This window comes from Mesoplodon bidens, assembly GCF_964165515.1.
Source record: "Mesoplodon bidens genome assembly, contig: HAP1_SCAFFOLD_186, whole genome shotgun sequence".
NCBI lineage: Eukaryota > Metazoa > Chordata > Mammalia > Artiodactyla > Ziphiidae > Mesoplodon > Mesoplodon bidens.
The window spans coordinates 944426-958481 of NW_027671824.1; the positions used below are offsets into that span (position 1 = coordinate 944426).

The following is a 14056-nucleotide window of genomic DNA, read 5'->3' on the forward strand; positions in this document are numbered from 1 at the left end:
TTTTCAATTCAATGGCATTTCCTTCAATTATTTCATCACTTCCATCTTTTCTATTCCTTCGTTTTGGTGAATACTGGATCTTGGATCTCATGGATGGGTTCTCTGTACCTCATTTTCCATCTCTTTTGTCTTCTGGCTCTACATTCTGGCAAACAGTAGGTACCCAATAAATGTTTGCTCAATGAATGAAGTAGAAATAAAGATGTTAGCTGAAAATACGGTGGCTCAGAGCTGTCCAGAGTTATATTAAAAATGCTTCAAAAGGTCACCAGAGGGCTTCCCTGGTGGCGCAGTGGTTGAGAGTCCGCCTGCTGATGCAGGGGACACGGGCTCGTGCCCCGGTCCGGGAAGATCCCACATGCCGCGGAGCAGCTGGGCCCATGAGCCATGGCCGCTGAGCCTGTGCGTCCAGAGACTGTGCACCACAACGGGAGAGGCCACAACAGTGAGAGGGCCACGTACCGCAAAAAAAAAAAAAAAAGGTAACCAGAGATATCCCAAGCAGGAGCTAGAATAATCCTTGGGAGGGATTTTATGAAGAACAATCAGGAATCTCTAAGACTACAGTCCCGATACTGAAAAAGCAATTTTCATCGTGGTGGGTCATTAGCAGCGTATTTCAACATAAGAGAATACATATGTAATGGCAGGTCAAAATCAGATGCAAAGACCACTTTGTCAACATCTCGGCAGCCACTCTTCATCTAAGACTTACTCCTTACTCCTAGCAAAGCTGTATGGCCGACTGCTTACTGACCTCATCAACAATGACACAACTAAAGGGGACACCCCCTTGCCCACGGAAAGCAGCCTCGAGCAGCAAACCACCACTCGTGCTCAGTGTGCAGCAGATGATGTGGGACTCTAAGATGATGATGTTCTGTGTCTTTTGTGGGCATCCTTGAACCTAAGAGAATAAAAGTTCATCAACATTCAGTTGTATATAAATTCTTAACTACGCTTATTATGTGGCAGAATAATGTCTAGTAAATGTTAGGTAGGAACCTCAAGCCTAGAAAAGAGAAGAAACATTCAAGATAATCAGAAGCCACCAGAAAGAACACTTTGCAGTGGAGTCTAATCTCAGAACATGAGTTAATAATAAGCACATTAAGAAAAATTTATTCAGGTTTAATTTGGTCGAAGTGGATTACAATTCTTACAGCCTGACGTATGAGGGAAGGTATCAGAATAAGCAAAGATTAAGTAATTCTACTGAGTTGTGAAGCAATTATCTGAGTAAAACCAGGATCAGAACTAAGCCTGAACATACACTTTGCTGTTAGTTTTTAAGTATGTAATATTGTTCTTTTATAAGGGATAGTACCAACAAAAACGCCTGTGAAACTGACAAGCATTCTAGTTCCACAGTGGAATCCAACAACCTTGGTCCAGACTATAATGGAATAAACTGTGATGGAGACTAACAGTATGAATGACACCTCACAATGCATATCATTCAGTGTTCAAATTAATAAACTAGTACTCTCATCATAGATTCAGGTAGCCTATCTCCCCTCCTGAAAAAGCTGTCGTGAATCATCCCTGAACATGTGATAGATTCAACCATGGAGGCCAAGGCATGTATGTGAAGAGAGGGTGGCAACTGTGGCCTTCTGGTGCTCACATGTTAACTGTCACATACCTCTCCTCTCAGCTATCTAATGAGTAAAACTGCCAAGGACAATTAATTTAATGGCCCACAGAACAATGTGATCAGCGGCAAAAACCATAATACAGGTAAACATGGACTTCATCCTTAAATGTGGGAAGATTAATTTTGGGCTCAGCTTAAAGTTTTAATAAAAAGCTTTCCACATAACTTTTGATTTAAATAAACAAACTGCTAGTGGAAATACACATTAAGTTCAATTATATTTATTTAGCCACACAGAGAAGGTCAATAATACATTCAAGAGGAAAACCACAGCTCAAAAATACAAATACCATTACCGGTTGAGTATTACCCTCTCTTTCCCTGACCGCCAATTCATTTCATTAAGGGCTGCATGCTGGTGATGGGGTACACACCTGGCTCATTCTAGCTTTGACCAATATAAATGTTAGTTGATATTTTTATATCCAAAGAAAACTGGGAAAAGTTATACATGTTATAGAAGGATTTTTTGTGATCAGAAACAAGGAAAAGGAGTGTATGCTTTCAGCCAAAAACTGAGAAAAAAGGTGCTTATATTTCTTGGGCCACATCCCAGCCACTGTCACTCTACCTGAATTCAGATGTGTATTTTTTTTTCCTGTATCTTCAAATAGTTACTTATTTATTTATTTATTTGGCTACGCTGGGTCTTAGTTGTGGCATGTGGGATCTTCCCGGCAGCGTGTGGGATCTTTTAGTTGCAGCATGAGGGATCTTTTAGTTGTAGCATGCGGGCTCTTAGTTGCAGCACATGGGATCTAGATCCCTGACCAGGAATCACACCCACACCCCCTGCAATGGAAGCAGAGTCCTAACCACTGGACAGCCAGGGAATTCCCCCAAATTTTTAAATGTAATTGAGAAAAGACCACAGGTTGTCTGAACTATTTCATAATTTTAAAAAAGAAAAAGTAATACCAGTAAAGTGCTACAGGTGAACTACTTACCTCTTTAATTTTAGAAGAAAGCTCCTGCCTTTCTTGTGAAACTTTGGCAATTTTTTCATCTAATTCTTGCCTCTGGAAAAAATCAGAATGCCATCATTAAAATTAAATTAAGCATTTTAAAATGCTTTCCAATGGACTGCCTCACATTTCAAAAGGGTGAGCCAGTACTTTACCAATGAAAAACTGATTCACCCAGTGTGTTTCCTCTATACCAGTCTTTCTGTATTGCTGTGTGTCAGAGTTTAGCTAAGCTACTCCATGGTACTGATGCCCTGGCATCCATTTTGTTTGGCCAAGCAGCCTGCAGAGACCCCAAACTAACACTAGGCCCCTTCACACACATGCACGCCCTAGATGGCAGCCCGTGGAGTCACCGGCCCACCAGCCAACATAAGCTCTTGTGATCAACAGTCTCCTCTGCCATCCAGTGCCTTCCCCTTATATGCCCTTTAGATAAGAGACCCTCTAAGCTACTTACCAAAACCCTGCTCTTTCAGTTAAAATTGGCCAATCCAGCCCTAGCCTGGGAACCCCAAAGTACTCCACGCATGGACTCTGATAATGACATGTGCGCCAGGGCCTGCCTCTCTCTGTCTGCACTCTCCCTTGACCTGCCTGTCATGCCCCACGAGACATGCCTTATACCTTCCTCAAGACCTGTGAAAATAAACTTCTCTATTTCGCTTTCTCTTGTGGTCTGTTTTTAAACATCAGCTCATTGTCCAGCAACCCGACAACCAGCACCCCATGCTTCAATCAGTAGGTGCTAATTTGATAAATTCTTTTATTTTTTGTGGCCACCCTGTGCAGCATGAGGGATGCTCATGAGGAACTAGGGTTCCCTGAGCAGGGATCGAACCTGAGCTCCCTTCAGTGTAAGTGCAGATTCTTAACCACTGGACCACCAGGGAAGTCCAATAAATTCTTAATAGTGTGTATGATTCAGTTCTGTTCAGAGTACTGCAGGTACGCTTTCTGCTTAAGCAGGCCAACCCTTGGGGCATCACTTACGTGTTATCTACTCTGCCTTCATGCTATTAACAGTGGCGTTCAGTGGCTAAAACAGACTGCACGTGGCCTGCAAAGTCTGAAATATTTACTATCTTGTTCTTTTAAAAAAAGGTTAACCCCGAATGTAAGGCATACCATCTCTGTGTACATTTTTGTACACAAATTATGCTATTCCACAATGAAAGAATGGCATCAAATACTCACCAACTAGTTTATCTATGAGCTTTTAAAAAACACTGATCAAGACATGTTTAGATACCTGTAGTTCCCTTCCACCTCGGCATAAAGCACGCTGGCGAGAAAGTTCATCTAGTTGATGATCTAGAAATTCCTTTCTTCTGTGAATCTCATGAATATGAGAAGGTAAGTCTTTTTCTTTAAAAAAAAGATAAAAAGCTGTTGATTCTAACAAATACACACATATGCATACAAATGAGAAGGAAAACTAGCTTTCAAAACTAGACTACTTCTAGGGTCTCCAAATTACCTTTAATGCCCATGCCATTTTCTACCATACAAAAAGAAACAGAAATCAATTTATATATACCTTTATTCAGTACTTACTCATTCTGTGGTTAACTTGGCTCTCCAAACTGAATTTTAGGACCTCAGTATTAATACACTTTTCTGGACCTAGACGTACTAAATTTATATCTCCACAGTTTCCTGTTGATAGAAGTCACACTTAGAGGTTAATAAGAATGCTGTCAATTTCTGTACATAATAATTATTTCTAAGCAAATATATTAACAATCAGAGAAAGGAGCTAACATGAACTATTAATCAACCAAATACCTGGAACTGCGCTAGAGGTTCCACACACATTCTTTTAGATTTGCTTCATAAGAATCCTATAAGGCAAGGATTTATTTCCACCTAATAAAAGCTACTGAGGTTGCACAAGCAGTACACTGCAGAGTTGAGATTCTATTACACTAATGCTTCTCAAACTATGTTCTATACATCACTCCATGGTAAAATGTATTTGGGAAATGGCGAGTGAAAATAAAACAAATTTCTTGACCATAGGATATTTCGAAGATGAAGACTTTTCTCTATTAATGCAGGTCTGAATTCCCCAAACAGAATCTTACAGGACCATCAAATGCTTTTCTGCAGAATACTGAGAACCACGGTTTTGAAACACTGTTCCACATCACAATGCCACTCCAGGATCTAAGGGACACAAGATGCTGGAAATTCTGGAATATGGTAATTCCAAAAACTGTCAGCATCATTTAACTGGTTTATTAACCACATTTTAATTTTAGGTTAGCACATTTCAGATATTATTTAATCTAAAAGTCTCCCACTGCTTCACTGAACTACTAAACTATAGCAATCATGCAGCGTTTATTAGCACTTATCCCAATCTGACACATCACATACTTGTTTGCTATCTCCTTCCACTGAATCCAAGTCCCATAAGAACCAGGTTTTGTTTTGGTCACAGCCTAGAAGCGCAGCTGGCACGTAAGTACAATAAACATACACTGAATGAATAAATGAACTCATTATACAGCTGTTCACACATATTTTTGTTCCTAGTTCAGCTCATTCTTCTAAAATGTGAAGCCATCTTCTCTGACCAACATTTACTTGAAGGTGTCAAAATTGCTAACTTGTGTTTCTACCAGAAAGGTGGATGAGATTTATAGCCACTATAAGCATCTAAAAATGCTCCAGAAATTAAAACAGACATCCTTTAAATTGCAGGGTGAGCTCAGAAGGATGTAAGAGAAATTCCTAGGGGCCAAAAACAAAGAGAAAGGTGAAAAACAGAGGTGAAAGCCCCTGAGCTGCTGTGGCTTCCCTGGAGGGAACAGGGTGAGGGCTGGTCACTCTCTAGATGCTTAGGTGTTTGTTTTTTCATTTACATACAATCAAATGCAGAGATTTAAAAATCCTTAGTTCTACAGAGTTTGACAAATATCTACATCAGCAAAACTACCATTCCAATCAACATATAGAAATTTTACAATGGGGGCTTGGATTTTAACGTCCACTAGAAAGCAAGAGGGCATGGAAGAGGTGGAGGGATGAAAACGACATGAATCTATCTTGGCCTGGGCTTAGCTGGGAAAAAAAACTCTCTTCTAGGACTTTCCAACTATAGGCCCATGCCACATGTGGACTTAGAGCCTAAACACATAATACAGAGAATGACAAAGGTGACCCAACCAAAATACAGTTGAGATTTTAAAAATGAGAATACAGTGAACAATGTTATACCAATATATTTGAAAACCTAAGGTGACGTGGAGATTCTTCTTGAATAATATGAATTAGCAAAACTCACTCAAATGTAGAAAACTTGAATAAACCAACAATTAAAGACATTCAGCACACAGAAACTTACCCATCTGTCAAAAAACAGACAAAAAACAAACAAACAAGAAGCCCCCCAAAAGACAACACTAAAAACAAATTAACCTTCAAGTAACAGGTAATTCCCTGTCATATATGAAACATCCCAAATAAATGTCTGTATAAATTCTTTTTTTTTTTTTTTTTTTTTTGTGGTTCACGGGCCTCTTACTGCTCTGGCCTCTCCCATTGTGGAGCACAGGCTCCAGACGCACAGGCTCAGCCGCCATGGCTTATGGGCCCAGCCTCTCTGTGGCACGTGGGATCCTCCCGGACCAGGGCACGAACACATGTCCTCTGCATCGGCAGGCAGACTCTCAACCACTACGGCACCAGGGAAGCCCTGTATAACTTCATTTTTAAAGTCTGTATAACTTCAATACTAAAACCAAAGATATGACAAAGAAAAATTATAGGCTGCCGTCAGTTAAAAAAATCAATAGCAATCCAGCAATGTGGTAAAAAAATCATAGTACACAACCAAGCAGACCTTATTCTAGGAATCAAAGATATTTTCAAATTAGTAAAGCATTGTAGGGAATTCCCTGGCAGTCCAGTGGTTAGGACTCGGCACTTTCACTGCCATGGGCCTGGTTTCAAACCCTGGTCGGGGAACTCAGATCCCTTAAGACTCGGGGTATGGAAAGAAAGAAGAAAAGAAAGAAAAGAAAAGGGGCTTCCCTGGTTGCGCAGTGGTTGAGAGTCTGCCTGCCGATGCAGGGGACAGAGGTTCGTGCCCCAGTCCGGGAAGATCCCATATGCCGTGGAGCGGCTAGGCCCGGGAGCCATGGCCACTGAGCCTGCGCGTCCAGACCCTGTGCTCCGCAACGGGAGAGGCCACAACAGTGAGAGGCCAGCGTACCACACACAAAAAAAAAAAAAAGGAAAGGAAAAGAAAGAAAAGAAAGAATGAAAGAAAGAAAGAAAGAAAAGAAAAGCAGAATTCCCTGGTTAGGACTCTGTGCTTGCACTGCCATATGGTGAGGGGGAGGGGTATATGAATGAAAAAAATCTGCATGCAGTAAAATTCAACACCCATTCATTAAAAAACTCTAATTAGGTGGGGACTTTTTTAACCTGATAAAAGCGTATATACCAAACCCCAGGAACAAACATCACACTTAATGGTGAGATGTCCAAGGTATTTCTGTAAAGGACACCCAGGACCACTGGACACAGTGAAAAGAAGCAGAAATGAAAGTACTGAATAAGAAGAAAAAAGCCGTCTTTACTGACAAGAGATGTCATTTTCTCTCTAACAAAAATATTAAAAATCCAACCTAGACACTACACTTGTGCCACCTTCGTCCCAGCCTTCTCGTGTTGTCAGCCCACACCTGAAAAAGGGCTTATTACCCTCCCTCAGGGAAAGGAAAGTGAAAACCACGCGGGAACTGTTCTCGGTTGTATAATTTGATACAACTACTTTGGAGCAGAACCGGGCACTATCTAGAATCAGCACAAATCCTTCAACCCAGCATTCTCATTTCTAGGTATATATACACTAGACCAGTGTTTTTATAAACTCTTTTGACCGTGATCTATAGTATGAGGTACACTTCACATTGAAAGCCAGCACACTCATACCTCACCAATAAAACAGGTTTCACAATACAATACTTTACCCCTCACTACCTACACTCTAATCTTTTCTGTTCTCTTCTGTTCTATCTTATCTTGTGTAAGTATGCTGGTTCTGATCTCCCTAAACTGATTTCACAATCCACTAACTGGTCACAAGCCACAGTGTGAAAGCACTGCCCTAGCAGCCTGTATGAATACTCAGGAGACGTGAGTAAGAACACAGTACTCCAGTGTACTCCCTTCAGCTGCTGTACAGTACAACACAATACAACTCAGTCACTGCAGTAAACGTTTTCATCCTGCACTGGAGAAACAGGCACAAGTACAGGAATTAAGTTTGAAATAACAAAAAAAAAAAAGGGAAAGAACTTACATTTCTATCAATGGATAACGAATGAACTGTGCACTCATAGATGAGACACCCTATAGCAGTTAACATGAATGACCGTATCCATATACAGCGATACATAAAGTCATAGTTCTCACAAACATAATGGTGAGTAGAAAAGTTGCCGTTCACAATGCATTTTCAGTTTTAAAAGCAAATGACCTCTAGATGTAGCTAATACATGTGCAATAAAAGGGGAAATATGTGTGATTCCTGCGAAGACAGACGACACATCCTGGCTGCTCCTGCAGCTGGTGTGGCCACGGGACTAAGTTCTGGCCAAAAGGAAATAAGCAGAGGTGCTACTGGCAGCGTCTCAGAACTTTCCTTAAAGCACAGCTAGTATATCTGTCCCTTTTTCCTTGCACTTGCTAGATGGGAATACTGGTGCTGGAGCAGCTGTTTCTGACCATGAGGTGCACTAGGGAGTGGGGGGGTCCCACGTAGTGCAGCAACAAGGTAGAAAGACCCTAGGTCTCTGAAGACTCGGAAGTAGAGTCATCACGCCAGTATCATCCCTCAGCTGCCCATCTCTGGGCTTCTGAGTAAGAAGGAAATAAACTTCTATCATAGTTAAGCCACTGTAGTTGGAGTGTCTATTATTTGAAGCCTAATTGAATCTTAACTGATTTAGGTCACTGCCAGGTAACATCAAGGAAAATAAAATTTGCTTAGGGAAGATGAGATACATGTGCTTAGAAGAGCAGCCCGACCCAGAGCCATAACCACGCCACTCAGGATGGCTGGTGTGAGAGGAGGTGTTAAGGTTAAGTGCACAGAAATGACTTTACACATTCGCTCAAGCATTCCGAATCCTCGGTGGCAATGCTCTTCAATCTGTCAACTGTACTGAAAAGATTTGTCCCTGTGGTATACTTTACATCTCAACTCCTCAGCTTCTCCGCCTATAAAATGTAGATAGGTTATTTATTGCATGGCTCAGAGGATTACTCTGAGTACTGACACATAGTGAGCACTCGGTAACCATAAGTGATGACTGCTCTAGCTTTTGTGTCACTAAACATCTACTAAGTCCCAACTGAGTGCCAGGCACTGTTCCAGGCACGGGGGTTACTACAATGAACACATTTTTAAAAGCCCTTGCCTTGGTGGAGCTCGTTATATTCTAGCTAGACTGAACCATCCACGGTTCTCTGGCTTCTGGTCCTTTTTATGTACAGTAAGTTCCACCAGAGTCCTCTCCCCACTTCACTTCCTCATTGCTCTTCCAAGTTTCATCTTAGATATCATTTCCTCTAAAAGTCTTCCCTAACCCCTACACAACTGAATCAAGGGCTGCTCTAAGGTGTTTCAAACGGCACAGGGCCTGGCACAGAATAAATGCTCCAAAATATTCAGTAAACAAAGCAGTAAGTACACATGGGCCACAGCCTCAAGTAGAAAAAATGACCAGAACTGGCTTGCTCTTTGTCATTCAAAGTTACCACACTAAACACTGAAAACAAAAACAAATGAAAAGCCCACATAAGTATCATACCTAAAGGATTCTTCTTGTCTTTACACTTCTCGTTGAATTCAAGCATAATTTTTTTCGTAAGTTCATCAACAGCTGTATTGGAAGGTGCACACACAAGGACACGGTTTTGTTTGATTTTGGCATTGGAGTTCTCATCTGAATGCCCCCTCCTCTGGTTCGACAATTTGCAACAAATAAACAAACAAACAAAAAAAACAAACAATACTGATAAGCTCTATTGTGCAGTGTTATAGTTCTTCTCTACTGTCACATATATTTGAAAGTTCCCCTAATAAATAGTTAAAAGTAAATAAAAGCACCTACATCTTACACTGATGTTAAAAAATTACTCTGGCCGGGAATTCCCTGGCCAACGAGTGGTTAGGACGCAGTGCTCTTACTGCCAAGGGCCCAGGTTTGATCCCTGGTCGGGGAACTAAGATCCCACATGCCGCATGGTGTGCCCGAAAAAAAAAAAAAATTACTCTGGCATAAAATCTAACTTCTCTGAGCCTTACCTTACTATCCACTTATTTTATTCAATGTTCAATCCAAAATGTAACCCAGGAATACATTCAAGATTGTCTCCTGGGATTAGCCGTGACCTATAATAAAGCCCGAAGACCACTATTCTAGCCCATAGAATTAGTTTCACACAAGATAACATTTTCTGTTCCTTTTAGTTCTTATAACCTTCTCTACCTCTGCTACCGCTTTATCTGATATAGTTCCACACAGTATCCAAAAGATACACAGAAGTGAAGGGAAAAACACACTTTAGTACTTATTTACACGTTAAAGTAAAACAACATACTCAATTAAGGGCACAGATGCCCTCGTGCACACTCTACCTCTGTCAGTAGGCGGTACAGGAGGCCCACAGTGGTTTTTGATTTTCCTGTCCCGGGTGGTCCATGAATCAGACAGATCTTGGCAACTGCTGGGGAGTGTTTCACCATGGCATATGCAGTTTCTATCGCTTTCTTTTGGTCTTCATTGAAATCTTTTAGGTAGGCAATCTATACAAAAGACACTAGTGAGAACGAGCGGTTCTTCCTGGGATGGCACAGGAGAGCGAGAGAGTGGAAGACATCTGTTTGAACTGCTGCTGACCTTTGTCAGACAGAAGCTTTGGTGATGATCAGGCAAAACCCCAAAATGACCCTTAATCTAAGAACCACTTTCACTACTGGAAAGAGCTACTGATGAGTCTACAGGCCTCAGTCCAACTACAACCACAACAACTATATTTTTATTTGTGATTCTTATAAAGATGATCACAATAAACTGTTTTGTACTTTTCTTCTTTTTATTCCGTGGTTCTTCCCATTTTAGTCAATCCTCTCTTTAGACAGTAAAAACATTCCAAGACTTCCTTTGCTAACACAAGTGATACAGTCAAAACAACAGGGATTTGGGGTCAGATCTGAGTCTACACCTCAGTTTCACTCAAAAGCTAGGTCTCTAAACTCCTAACCTCTCTGGGCTTCAGGCTTTGACAATCATTAAATCTGGGATTCCTTAGAGGGTGGGAACTGACTGAGAAAATGCATATGAAAGTCCTAACACAAGACAGGGGTTCAAATAACATTCCTTTCCTTCCGCCTGTCTCTGTGTTAATTTCCTGGAACTTACACCCAACTCTTACAACAATGAGAAATATGTGTTCACACAAAAATCACAACTTCGTCGTCACACTGACAACAGTACCAGTCAATGCTCCACTGATCATTCAAATGCAAAAGTCATTCCATTAAACCTCCTCTTACTCCTGTATTTAATTACCTAACAAACAGTTAAGTAGGATGTTCACCTCACATTTTAATGCTGCTCTGCAAGCATGTTTTCAATTCCTTTTTGGACTCTACCTTTTTTCCTGAGGTAAGCTGACTAACTTAACACAAAGAACTACTTTGCAATATTAAAGAAAACTAAGCACTAAAAACGTCACTGGGCACACATGGTGACTATGTCTTTGTTGTAGACAACAGGGAATGTGTGACAGATAAAAATAACATGCTTTAACATCTTGACATGAAATGTTCTGACTTTCCCTGTTATCAAATGACTGTCACTCACAATTCTCTCAGATGCTGTAGTTAGTAAATCTTTTGTACAGAAGTCCATGGGGTTTGGATTCAGAACGGCTCTGGCCAGTTGGTTCCGACCACTCAGCAAAGACATGGCTTTCAACTTCCTCTGTGTAGTCACCAGAGAGCTGATTACAAGACATTTCACGAATTCATTTAAATTGACGGGTAAATTATGTTGAGTCTGGATGGAAAGGGAACACTCAGATTTCCCATTACGCACTATTATCAAGAAGGAGAAAAAGCAATTTCAGTTACCAGTGAGTAACAGTGTCCAGTTAAAAAGGTTATTCAGAACAAGGTGTTTTGTAACTTTTTTTTTTGTGGTATGCAGCCCTCTCTCAATGTTGTGGCCTCTCCCGTTGCAGAGCACAGGCTCCGGACACGCAGGCTCAGCGGCCATGGCTCACGGGCCTAGCCGCTCTGTGGCACGTGGGGTCTTCTCAGACCGGGGCACGAACCCATGTCCCCTGCATCGGCAGGCGGACTCTCAACCGCTGCGCCACCAGGGAAGCCCTGTAACATGTTTTTTATACATCATTTAAATAATTTTCTCAGTAAGTATCTACTGACTGCCTCCTAAGAACCAGGCAACATTCCTGTCCTCTGGAGGCTTATTTTTTAGAAGAAGGGGGCAGATAAGCAAATAAACATGTCAGGTGATGGTAAGTGCTAGGAAGAAAGCCGAGAAGGGGGATGAGGAAGTGATGAGGGTTGTGAGGGAGTGTTGTGGTAGACAGGAGAGTCAGGGGAGGTTTTCCTGATATGATATTTGAGCAGAGCCATGGCATTAAGTGAGTGAGCCATGCCCGTAACCGGGGAAAGTGGGTTACAGGCAGAGAATCAGCAACTGCAAAGACAATGGGGCAGCGAGGTGCCTGGATTATTTTCACAACAGGGAGAAGGCCAGAATGGCTAGAAGGAAAAGCAGGGAGAAGCGAGCTAGAAGACCAAGACGGTAAATGCAGCTACACTTCAGAGGGCTCTGCAGTTAACCACTCTGAACATGACTCTGAGTCAGGTCAAGAGCACAGGACAGCTCCGCGCAGGTAAGTGACACACGCTAAGTCACACAGTAAAAGAATCACTTATCGCGAATGAAGAATAAACTGCAATGGAAAAAGCACAAGAAGACAACTTAAGAGGCTAAAATCTAGGTAAAAGTGAATGGTCACGTGGGCCAGGAGGCAGCAGGAGAGGTGGCACTTGGATGTAGGATATATGGCCAAGGAAGATCCGACAGGACTTCCTGATGCATTAGATGGAGCGTGCGAGGGAAAGCAGGACTCGAGGATGACTCTGAGGTTTTGGGCTGAGCAACTGGAAGAATGGGATGGAGGTCCCACATGCTGAGTTGGGAAAAAACGGAGCAACAGCAGATGTCAGGCAGTAAATCAAGTGCTTCCTTTTGGAGTAGGTTTGAAATGTCTAATATCTCCAAATGGAGACGTCAGGTAGTTGGATGCATGAGGAGTTCCGGGAAGGAGACAGAAACCATTGCTAAATCTTAGAAACAGAACTTTGGCAAATGTAACCACTTGTAAGAGTTGAAAGCACAGATGAAGCTAGATATCCCTGGTGCTCAATGCATCTTGCACAAAGAACTGAGCTCTGACCACACAATAGTGGACATGGCACACCAGTTATGATGCGGCACGATGTTAAACTCTAAGAGCTTTGTTGCTATTTTTAAGATATGATACAAAAAGGGGAAGGAATAATGATCACATATTTGCTTCCCATAACAGAGACTAAGAGAGCAGCAATGTCAAAAAGGCAGCTTGGCATATATCAAGCATGTGGACTTCGTAGTCAAACAAAATTAGGTTTCAATTCTGGACCGAGTGTTTAATAGTAAGGATGCCTTTGGATATGTTACTTAACATCCCTGAACTCTGATTTCCCAATGAGCAGGGAACAAACCATTCTGCTTTGCAGGGCTCTGGGAGAAGATGATAAATGTGTACAGGAAGGACAGGGCACACTGGCTGGCACACAGTCAGTAGTCCTTAAATTCAAGCTAACATTATTTTTGTTATGCTACCTTAGGGAGAGAAGTCCCTACACCACAGTGGATGGGAGTGATGAAACAGTAAACCCCTCCAGTTGCCTTACAATTAGTTCTGTGTTTGGTCTGCTCATCAATAATTAGCCCCCAAACCAAGGCTGGAATGTGATTTAACAAACAGATGGTTTGCAAACTGTCTGTTTTATAACAAACACACTGACAGATGAAGGAATTTACTAGAAGGAGAAGACATTACAAAAGAAAGCTTTAAAATCCTAAGTCTAAAGCAGTACGTGCTGGGCCTTTTCCAGCTGAGTCTAGAAAAACTAAAAGAGGACTCTGAATGGTAAGTAATCAACCTAGCAAATACAGTCTGGTAAACATAGAGCAAACATACATCTGGTAAATGGACAGCAAATAGAGGGCTGGTAAATGTATAGCAAATACATGGCTAGTAAAGCCTAATTTAGAGGGAGATGAAAAGATGAGCTGCTGACAGATTTCTCTTCCATGTCTCATTAGGTACT

At 41.6% G+C, this 14056-nt stretch overlaps 1 pseudogene across 1 annotated transcript in view; it reads right to left on the reverse strand.

The window, feature by feature from the left end:
* Positions 1–14056, reverse strand: part of LOC308610974 (putative helicase senataxin) — a 61489-nt pseudogene that overhangs the window by 15539 nt on the left and 31894 nt on the right. The window contains exons 11-17 of the transcript in view: positions 11511–11743; positions 10283–10450; positions 9453–9603; positions 4180–4281; positions 3875–3990; positions 2605–2676; positions 758–907 (exon numbers count right to left, since the gene is read on the reverse strand). The product of the transcript in view is annotated as a putative helicase senataxin (transcript). The remainder of the gene's footprint in view (positions 1–757; positions 908–2604; positions 2677–3874; positions 3991–4179; positions 4282–9452; positions 9604–10282; positions 10451–11510; positions 11744–14056) is intronic.